Raw genomic sequence first — 12,086 nt, 5'->3', positions numbered from 1 at the left:
AGACGTGAGCGCAAGTGTGTGTGTGAGTGTGTGTGAGACGTGAGCGTGACGAGAGAGCGACGGACCGCCTCCAGGGACAGAGCTGGAGTTTTATTTCTGCCCATTACATCACTGAAAGGTCAGAGGTCAAACGGGCCCAGTGAGGAGCAGCACATCTTGGGTTGGGCCCACAGACGGAGCTCTGTTCGCACCTTACAGCTAATCCCAATATCCCCCCCCCCCCCTCCCCTCCCTCCCCTGGCATACGGCTCCGCTTGGCACTCCGCCATTCAGGCTCTCCGCCCCCCCCCCCCCCGCCCTGCTGAAGCATATGGCTCTGTCTGGGTTGTTCCTCCATTGTCTGCATATCGAAAAATGTGTGCCAGGACTACAGCCATTTTGGCTCTCTCTCCACCTCAGCCCACAGACCAGCCCACAGAGGAGGAGGAGGAGGAGGACACGGAGATACCACAAAGCAACCCGTATCGCCTTAAAAATATCCGGAACCAAGTGTTTCTCCAGGCAGAGTTTCCCCATCGAGCGGCAGGAAGCGTGGCTATTAATAGACGTGCTTTTCCACAGGCTGAGTGTTGAGCTCGGGCCGTGGATGGCAGGCAGGCTCTGCTCCACTCGCCTGCCAGCACTACAGCAGAGGAGTTCTGCACAGCTACGCTTTCTTCAGCATGCAGACAACGGAGGAACAAGCCGGTTACAACAGCGCGCCCAAAATAGCTTCCCCGGCTTCAAACCGACATGTAAGCTGACAGGGACAGGAGACTGGCTAGCGGGCTCCCTGAGAACGAGGTCCATCAGCAGGCAAGCTGCAGCTTACTGCGGTGCAGTTCCCATTCACAAACATGTCAACAGGCCCGATCGGTGTTCTACCATCTTTAAAAATGACACGTTCGAATGAGACTGTGAGCTCAGACTCACGGAGGGGCGGGGGGCGGTAAATCGGAGAAGAACCCACTCAAAACTCTATTCATCACTGCCAAGAGAGCGTCGTAACCAGGAAATACGCAAAATTAAGAGTCGCAGTCAGATATGAAATACGGGAGCATTTAAATCTCTGACACGATCAGAGGGCTCTTTCACACACAGGCCCGGACGCGCCGCGGACGCTGGTCATTCAGACAGTTTAATCCACTCTGGAGAAAGGGAGCAGCAGCGCTTCATGAATCATCACAAGCGAGGTTCACATGAAAACTCCCAAACCTGAGCGGGTTTGAAATCAATGACTGAGCCGATGGAGTGTTGCCATTACAGCGTCCAGCATGCAGGACCCCAAACAGGCCTGCAGACAGAGCAGGACCCCAAACAGGCCTGCAGACAGAGCCAGGCACACTGCAGAGAGCAGGAGCCAGGCACACTGCAGACAGAGCAGGAGCAGGGCACACTGCAGACAGAGCAAGGCACACTGTAGACAGAGCAGGGCACACTGCAGACAGAGCAGGAGCCCAAACAGGCCTGCAGGCAGAGCAGGGCACACTGCAGACAGAGCCAGGCACACTGCAGACAGAGCAAGGCACACTGCAGACAGAGCAAGGCACACTGCAGACAGAGCAGGGCACACTGCAGACAGAGCAGGAGCAGGGCACACTGCAGACAGAGCAGGAGCCAGAGACACTGCAGACAGAGCAGGGCACACTGCAGACAGAGCCAGGCACACTGCAGACAGAGCAAGGCACACTGCAGACAGAGCAGGGCACACTGCAGACAGAGCAGGAGCAGGGCACACTGCAGACAGAGCAGGAGCCAGAGGCACTGCAGACAGAGCAGGGCACACTGCAGACAGAGCCAGGCACACTGCAGACAGAGCCAGGCACACTGCAGACAGAGCCAGGCACACTGCAGACAGAGCAGGAGCAAGGCACACTGCAGACAGAGCAGGAGCCAGGCACACTGCAGACGCCTCCAATGTCACATTACAGTACATCTGTTTAGCAGACGCTTTTATCCAAAGCGACGTGCAATAAGTGCATACTGAAGGTCATTAGAACAACTACAAAACACGGGTCCGACAAGGTACAATACTCTTTTTACAACAGTTAATCATAGCCATGAGCACAGTAAGTCCAGCTCACATGGTAAGCATAGGCCAGGTCAGAGAGTAATGTTAAGTCAAACTCGGAGGCATGACATCACATGATGTAAACATAAGTACGCAACAGGTTTCACAGCAAACACAGAACACATGTAAAAAGAGATTAAATTTAATCATCTGTGATTAAATTAACATGGGCCAGGACAATGCATGACAAGCAATAAACCATGTCTCATTCATAAAACAGGCCACACAAAGCCCTCTGTACACTAGTAGACTTGGGCTTCAAAGTTGACAGAAGGTTTAGCAATATAAGTACGAAAATAACATGACATAATGACGAGAATAGGCTATTCACCCAAACACTGCTCGCCACTTGCAAATCTGGCAAATCAACACAAAGATTTTGTGCGATATTTGTGAGAGAAAATGGTAAATGGACTGCATTTATATAGCGCTTTTATCCAAAGCGCTTTACAATTGATGCCTCTCATTCGCCAGATCAGTTAGGGGTTAGGGGTTAGGTGTCTTGCTCAAGGACACTTCGACATGCCCAGGGCGGGGTTTGAACTGGCATCCCTCCGACTGCCAGACAATCGGTCTTACCTCCTGAGCTATGTCGCCCCATTAAAAAAAACACATTGGAGATTGGAGTGTGTGTGAGTGCACAGGGGCATTTGGAGATTGAGTGTGTGTGAGTGCACAGGGGCAAAGCAGACTGCACAGCATCCTGTTAGGAAACCGATTCAGAACACAGCTGCTATTAGTGTCAGCCAATCAGGAAGCTCTATGGGGAGTGGGGAGTGGGGGGGGGGGTCTGACAGGAAAGGGAAAACCCCCTCATTGTGAACTGAGTATCACAGCTCTCAGAACACACAAGCACAGTCTGACAGTCGGTAAGTCTCTCTCTCTCCCTCTCCCCCCCCCCTCCCTCTACATGGTGGAATCTCACTCACGGAATGGTGGAAGAAAAGGGATCCAAAATAGATCCCGAAAAGCTATGTTCTTTTTATTTAGTAACAACTGCTTTAAACAGCTTTTTAATAAACACAGGCCTTTTCATTGAACATCGACAAGCTTTGTGCGTTTTCTTTAAAGGAACAATTAAAAATCATAATTTCCCTTCTTCCACATATTACTTCACTCATTATCAAACGGTTAATGAGTCCATGACATCACTGGACATGAACGGACACAGCAGCCGTTTCAAACAGCAGTCTGACACCTCCAACATCCCATAATGCCTCACTGGGCGCAGATTACGCTCCCGAATGTTTCGGAGGAGAGATGAAAGGGCTGTGCTGGGGAACCGCACCTGTAACAGCAGCAATACCTGGGCCAAAACACCGCACACCTGCTCCAAAACACCGCACCCGCTCCTGGGACACGGTCCACAGTGCGTTTGTCAGGAGTCTGTCTGTGTCTGGACTACAGGACAGTGGGACTGATTTCACGCACACACTGACTGACCCGTAGGAGGCGCTATTGAGCAACGAGGCAGGGGATAGGGTGGAGATGGATACCCTCCCTCTGTGGGCGATGCTCTGACCACTCTGGTGAACACTGGACATTCAGGATGTGATGAAGGGATTGGTCAGGATAGCGTTCGGCTGCTTATCTTGCAAAAAGCCTAAATGCGGCAACGGGACGCGCCCCTCAGGAGCCCCCCAGGTACAGGGCTTTAAAACGGTGGACCTCCGCAACAGGAGAGTCCTGGAGATGAATCAAATTGGCTATTATAATCTGCAAATAACGTTATATTTCTAAAAATTTAATTTTGGCTCTGAAAAATCACTGGCCGCCAAACCCCCCTCCCCCCCCCCCAAACCCCTCCCGCTCGCCGCAGTTTTTGCAGACGCAGCCATTTTGAAGCGATTATGAGGCCCAGAGGTGCAGACGTGAAAATGACAGGGGAAGCAGCCAATCAGCTTCAGCGATCGCAGAAACAGAACAGAAAGCGACAGACGGCCCGGCGGCCATTACCCAGCGGGGGCGGGGCTTCTAGCGCCGCCGCTGCCAACAAAGGCGCGAAAACACGGAGAGGACGGGTCAGGAGCACGGGGGGGGTAAAAAACAAAAACACATAAATGGAGGCGCAGGCATGATTCGGCTGCCTCGGCGCGATCGTAGGGAGAGTCGGGTCCAGGTGTCGCCTCAGACGGAGGAGGGGGGGGGAGGGGGGAGGGGGGGGACCGAGGGCTGTGTGCAGAGGTTCTGGGCACCGGGCCAAAAATGCCAGAGCAGCAGGCCGAGTCCTCTGCCTAGCAACGGCACCGAAAAGGCGATTGGAGGCACGTGACAGGGCTGCTCCCGCCCCCCTTTCGCCCGTCCGGGAATCCGACGCTCTCGCGAAGACTTTCGCACCGGCCGACGCCCGTCGCCTGGAAACCGCCGGAAAACGAAAAAAGAACCGCGGGGAAAACCGTACGGACGAGCGAGCGGGTGGGAGAGCGAGCGAGCGGGCGGGAGAGCGAGCGGGAGAGCCAGATTGCAACATGTTCCAGCTTCAAATAAAGGAGAAAAAAAAAATAAAGCTGTATTTTTAGGCTCAAATTATAGCCGTCTGTACGTTTAAACGTTTGTTTTCAAAGATTTTGAGGCACGTTATTTACACAACATGATCGGTCTGCAGCCAGGGGACCTAGCCTAAGCGCAGCTATTTTGACTGCTTATTTAATTACCGATTTAATATAATTACTGGCGCCGGGATACAAAATGTAAAAGTCCTGTGTTTTCTACACCCAGCACAACACATCCCAGTGTGGTTAGCCTCCACAAGCACGTCCTCATGAAGCTGTGTGGAGCCTTACTGCAGCTTACAAACGTCCAAAATGTCCACCTGAAAAATGTACGGGGAACAAAACCCTCCCTGGGACAAGGGGGTGTCCCAAATGTTCCACTGCCCTGGGGGTGTTACACTCTTTCAGTTTGTTTATGAAATCCCCGGTGACTTTCACACTGAGGGAAAAAGTGTTGTTGTAAATAACCGTCACATGATAACGGGTGAAAAGATCTCGATTTTAGACCGTCTCCATCGAGCATCAGAGCAGGCACAACAGCACGCGGCAGAGCAGAGACAGAGCGCTCCTTTCTGACCTGACCCCCCACCCCCACCCCCACCCCCGCCTCGCTCCGAAATTAAGAAAGATGTTCTTCTCTCCGGCAGGACGGCGTCCCAGGGAAGCGCTCGGCGTCCCAGCAGCCCTGAGGAGACGTCTCAGCCCATTAAACCTCGCCAAACATTTACAGACAGCGGGCCACCGAAAGCAGAGGCTTCTGGGAGAAGCTAACGCGGCGGCGGCGAAATCACTCTTCCTGGGCAGACGCTGAAGAGCAGGCGAATGTTTAACGCGCCATGTGTTGTCTGCAAGCCGACGGCTTGTCACAACAAAACAGAACTGTTTATCCTCATCTCCTCCCCCCCCCACAATTACAGCGCATTTCAGCTCACTTCTTGTGCAATTTGCATCGGAAAACCAAATGCTGTCAAATACGGTCATACCGTCAATAACACAGAAAATATTGTGAATCATGTGAAAGGATATTTTGGCCATATTGCCCAGTCGTAGCTTTATGGTTCAATTTTGGAAAACACTTACTTCCAGGCTTAATACGAGGGGGGATAAGCCCCCAGCAGGTTTTGAAAGGCTAGTTAATATCCAATCAAACTGTGACTTGAAACCACCTGAATGAAGCATTTGCTGAAAAAAACGGAAACGCATCGTGAAGCAGTGAGATTCTCGAGTTGATTCCCTGCATCTTGGCTGTTTCTCCTCCACGCCTCCCTAGCCTCTGCTCCAGAGGGCGAGGCCTGCCCTGAAACTGACCCTGGATCAGTCTCACGTTCTGCAATGAGTAAAACCCTGTATCACAGAGCAGGATTACAGAGTTAGCTGAATAACTGCACTGAGTAAAACCCTGTATCACAGAGCAGGATTACTGAGTTAGCTGGATAACTGCACTGAGTAAAACCCTGTATCACAGAGCAGGATTACAGAGTCAGCTGAATAACTGCACTGAGTAAAACCCTGTATCACAGAGCAGTATTAATGAGTTAGCTGGATAACTGCAGAGTAAAACCCTGTATCACAGAGCAGGATGACTGAGTTAGCTGGATAACTGCACTGAGTAAAACCCTGTATCACAGAGCAGGATTACTGAGTTAGCTGGATAACTGCACTGAGTAAAACCCTGTATCACAGAGCAGGATTACTGAGTTAGCTGGATAACTGCATGAGTAAAACCCTGTATCAAGAGCAGGATTACTGAGTAGCTGGATAACTGCACTGAGTAAAACCCTGTATCACAGAGCAGGATTACTGAGTTAGCTGGATAACTGCACTGAGTAAAACCCTGTATCACAGAGCAGGATTACTGAGTTAGCTGGATAACTGCACTGAGTAAAACCCTGTATCACAGAGCAGGATTACTGAGTTAGCTGGATAACTGCACTGAGTAAAACCTTGTATCACAGAGCAGGATTACTGAGTTAGCTGGATAACTGCGCTGAGTAAAACCCTGTATCACAGAGCAGGCTTACAGAGTTAGCTGGATAACTGCAGAGTAAAACCAGGAACCCTCCCAAATCTGGAACAGGGACCGAAGTTAAAAAAAGAGCTGCTCCGGGTTTTACTGGGCGCAGTCGCCCAACCCGAGGCGGTAATCCAGGCCCCCGGACGCTGGCATGCACCGTTTCACAAACACTTTTTTTGCAGCGACTCATTTTGCCACTCTGAAAGCCCCAGGGCCCCAGACGCTCTGCATCGCTCAGCTCGAGCGCCTCTCTCTCCCTGACTCCTCCACACGCACGCGGCTTTGTTGCTGATTTCTGGCAGGTTTTGAGGGGGGGAGGGGGGAGGGGGGAGGTGTGGGGGGGGAGGTCATTGAATCATATAACCTGTGGTCCTCCAGTCTCTTCTTTTGCTGATTTTCAGACGCGCAGAGGCCACACATTCAGAGGGAACCTTGGCTAACTTGTTTCTTTAAAAAAAAAATTTTTTTTAAACCCACAAATTGCCCTTCCATGAAAAGCTGAAGACTTTGACTGCATCCTTTCACAGCACTCAGGGCCACAGCCATAATGTGGACAAAGTAATATAATCAGCTGTTCAAATACCTGGAGTGCCTTACATTTTAAATCCAGGAACGGCATTTATGATCCAGTTAAACACCACCCACCCCCTCCCCCTTCTGGGAACAGAAAATGTGACACAGCAAAATAGATACAGCAACCTTAACACAGCCGATTTTAGTTTATTTTCATTTTCAGCTGAATTCCTAAAATTTAGGGTAAAGCTCTCCTTTATGGACAATTTCACCAAGACATTGCATTTCACACGCGGGGAACTAGGCAACCTGCAATTCCCCGTTCGCACTTCAAAATCAATACGCCTCCCTGAACCAGCGATGGCTTGCAGGTATAAAAAAAAAATTAAAAAAAACACCCAGGCAGGTCAGGACGTCATTAACACCTGGGTGGTTTACCGTGCGAGCGAGGACGACCACCTCCGAGCGTCACCTAGCTATGAGCGTTATCAGCGTCTGAATCCAATACGGTCTCGTCTGAGAGGAGGCTGTCCGATGGCGTGCTAGCAACCGCAGCCTTAGGAGCGGCTGGCCTCAGCCGAATGGAATTCAGACCGAGGCTCGTTTTACCGCCACGGAATACACAACGCTTTCACGCGCTGTGTATTCCGTGTGATGACAGAGACCCCCCCCCCCCGACTCGCGCTGGAAGCGTGTCCGCACCAAACCCCGGCTAGCAACGGGACACGCTAACCAACCAGGAGACCGCTAGGCTTGACATTAATGCCGCCCTCCAGTGTTATCATGTTAGCATTCACCGCCACATCTCAATATACTTCACCGTCCCGCTGGTGCGCGTGTGTGTGTGTGGCTACGACGATATGGACCACCGTTATGACAGAAGTGAAATATAGGGACGTTCTAAAACACTTAACTAAAACTGATTAATGAGGCCTAATGTATGTAAACAATGAACTGGAACCACCAAAATTTGCGCAGACGTAGCTTAGCACGAGTATCAACAGTGTGCAAAAGGATGAGGAAAGTATTTTAAGAAAAATTCCTTTTTATGCTCCTTAAGCAGTGTTTCCTGCTTAACGAGCGGCTTAATTAGGCTTACTGTACTTAAACGAGAGCAAGAAACCCCAAGATCTGCATCAATGAAGCTGAGCATGAGTACTAAACAGTGTGCAAAAAGACAAGAAAATTAAGAAAAATGCATTTTATGCTCATTATATTTCGTTTTTTCGATTCCATTCTAGCTCGTTGCTTAGGCCTCGTTAAGCAGGGAATTAAGCAAAAGCTTAACAAGCAGAAAATGATTTTTTTTCTTAAAATTGTTTTCTTGCCATGTTACACACTTAGGACTCCAGCAAAGCTTCGTGTGTGCAAATTTTGGGATCTAGCTCATTCTTTATGTACATTAAGCAGGGAAAACTGTGCTTTACAAAAATAAAAATATGTTTTCTTAAAATACTTCTCACACCCTTTTGCACACTGTTAATGCTCATGCTAAGTTATCTTCACACACAATGGGGTTTCTAGTTTATCATTTAAATACATTAAGCCTTGCTGAGCACGAGAAGATCCCTGAATACGCACTTCAATTAAGACCTGCTGAATGATAGCAACTTTTATACCGCCAAGCTCAGAGATGAGAGAGGAAGAACCAATGCAAGGCATTCCTATCACCAAAACCCGTCCCTGAGTTTGTGGAAGGGACAGCAAAATCATGCCAGTAATGCTATAGTGTTCAGTTATTTTAAAAATAATAATCATCATTAAGCTAATGATAAGTGTGATTGCATTTAGTCCGGCTAGAAATATTGTATCTTGGACATAATATTTACCAGCATTTTAATGAACAAGCTTCACTGGAAACACTCAACGTCATGAATAGCCCTTCCGTACCAAAATATATCACTGCGGGTTACAGCACCCTTAAAACAGCCCATAATTCTCACGAGGCCCGGTCATTGTTCAGACAAATCCAGTTTCCCTGTCCCGTTAACACTGCTAAACTGCCACCGTGCCCGGAGCCAGACGGTTTAAGACGACAATAAATGAATTTAACGAGGAGGCTCGTTCCCGCTTACATCTGGCGGTCAGCACCACACAGAGAACTAACAACAGACACTTCCATCTGACAGCGGGTTCAAAGGCGCCCAATTAAATGACTTGCATGTCAAAAATATGCATCACGTTTTTTTTACGCATTCCCACTAATCCAAATCTGTGTTTAAACCACGGGGCGGAGGGACAGTTATTAGCCAACAACAATGTGCGCCTTGATACGGTCAGTACCTCGACAGGGACTGGAAGCTCGAACGACGTACTAGAAGGAAATAAAACTACCGAATAGCTATTTTGTCTCCAAATGGTTGTATGTGTATTCTAACGTATTTATTTGTTAACCATTAGCACAAGGTCAACCAAGTCGAACATGTAAATATTTACCGTTAGCTAGACTAGCTAAAAAAGGAATATTCTTTGGAAATTCAAAAATAGAATAAATTAATTCACTAGCCCGATTCTGTCCAAGATTTGCAACCAATTGGAAGACTCGATTTAATACATATACCGATTTAATCTTATTACTAGAGTTTAGTTGCCCAGGGTGTTTATTTCGACATTGTGCGCAGGTTTTCATCATGCTTTAAATATACACTCAGATTGACCGCAGTCAGCTTCCTCGCCGGGATACACAACCAATATAGCACAGACCAGTTAGCGACGTAGCTAGTCAGTCACTGCAAGGTTTCCCCCCATTGTGAAGGTCATTGAAAATAGGGCTGTCGAGATTCCTCTTGGCCACAACAACAGTCATAAAACAAAACTCCGTCAATCAGAAAGCAAGCCCGCTGTGTTTTTATATTTTCGGGCTATACAGGGTCAAAAATAGAACAAACAAAACATCAACGAAGCACAGACAATTTACTTCAAAAGTAACGTTACGTTAACGATCAAACATAGTAACCTTGACAATCGGTAAGGTGGATACACGAAAAATTAACCGGAGATCGAGTTGCACCTCTTGCATTTTATTTACAGTGACCAAAAGAAGCGGTTCTTCTGATCATTTATGACCCAGCACTTGGACAGTAGCAAAACCCAACAGATAACCAATGTTAGTTTTGTGCTCTTAGCTAGCAAAAGGTAAAAACATGCAACCAATTATCTAGTTTATTGAAGACAACAACCAAGTTAACTAATTGCTACAAGCTAAAAAGTTAGCCAATCGGTTAGTGTGACCAAACAAACATTAGTGCCAATTGTGGAATTCAGCGGTGACTGTCCTACCTAGTGAACGGTTTGCCATCTAGAAGCCGATTTCAACTAGCTAGCTAGCTACCGTTTAATTGAGAGCTAGCCAGCTATGAGGCTTGCTAACCTCCACATTACACCCACCGTTAATTTAGAAAGGCATTCGATAATTATTTAGCTGGGCAAAATGGGAGCTATCGCAATGATACAAATAGCTAACTAGTTACAATATTTGAACCCCGCCTCCCCAATGGATTATTTTGCAAAACGTGAAAAATATTCTTACCTTTATTTCAAACTTTGGAGCTTTTGGCAGATATCAGTACAGAATTGTTGCATGGTAGAAAGTGACGCTTATCTTCTCTTACAGTACCCGTAATGACAGATCAGGAATTCAGTCGTAGTGAACAGCCAGCAGTCGACAGCTTGCCAACACTGAATAAATTCTTTTCTGGAGCCGACGGTGAATGGACAGGGCAGCAATTAAACTGGAGTTGGCTCCAATAGCTACAGGATTCGTGTTGACAAATGCAATAGTATTTCCAAAGTAAGAACAAAAAGTCAAAACATCAGTGCAGACGAGTAGTAATTATTCCCAAGAAATGTTCGACAAAGCATAACACAAGAGCTGGCTAACTAGCAAAATACTGAAAACAGGCAGTTTTAAGCTTGTTCCTAACGAGTTCACATCGAGTAGCCGAACGACGCTAACGTTATTTTAAAGTGCAAAAGAGAAACATTGACCTGCGCCTAGCTAACGCAATGTTAGCTAGTTAGAGCGAAAGCAAATAAATCCAAAATAGTGAATTCTTGAAATATCCGATTCTGGGAGCAGAAATTATATCCCAGGAGTCCATGAAAACCATCAGTTGTTGCAAAAGTATTATTTGAATGCAGTTCAGTGAGCTCGCGATAGTGGTGCTCCAGCAGCCATTTTGTTGTAGCTAGCTAACTGACAACAAGCAGCTCGCTTATGCCGAAGTAAAACAGGAAGTGGCCCCCATGCCCCAGCTGCTGGTCATGTGACCTCAACTAACAAACAAGCTGGCTTCTCTAAAAAAAGATTCCTTAACCCCGCCTCTTTGTTTCCTTGACAACAGAGGTCTGGCCAACCTCTCTACTCACCCTGGTACTCAACATAGTACGCGAAAATGAGCTTTGTCAGCTGGATCGTTGTTCAGGGGGAGTTGTTGCTGCTGTACAGCCACAACTGTAGTCACAGTTGGTTCCCACAACTGTATTCACGAACACGCTGCACAGCAAGCAACAGAAACCGTCAATGCCCTCTGCAAAGACAGAGGGAGATCGCTATAATGCTAGTTTGCAGTTAAGCCAGTATTTACCATGTGCTCCTTCCGGTCTCTAAACAGAAAAATAAACGGGAAAAAACTGCAGTTATTATACGCCCCAATATCTTGAAACTACTTTAAACTATACAAATACAGCTATCAAAGAAATATCCATATGAGCGCGGTCAGGTCCGCCTGTTAGTTAGCATCAAAAAAGCCAATCACCAATGTTCAGTATGCAGAACATAATTAGTCGTACGTTACTTTGTATCCATACCGATTCCTATTTTCACCAATAGGGGCAGAGTTTTCTTTCGTCCCGTGTTCGCTCAGTTCACCAGTACAGTATAGCACGCATCTCCAAGCAGAACAAAGAGCGCCACAACACTCAGGCAGAGGTGGAAAATCCAGGTTCAGAAAGCAAAAGTCCTCCCCAGTATTTTGTTCCAGTCACCAGGATTTGCTAGTTAGCACGATTCTCCAGC

The sequence above is a fragment of the Anguilla rostrata genome, chromosome 17, assembly GCF_018555375.3.
Source record: "Anguilla rostrata isolate EN2019 chromosome 17, ASM1855537v3, whole genome shotgun sequence".
Classification (NCBI taxonomy): Eukaryota; Metazoa; Chordata; class Actinopteri; order Anguilliformes; family Anguillidae; genus Anguilla; species Anguilla rostrata.
This window is presented reverse-complemented; position numbering follows the sequence as displayed.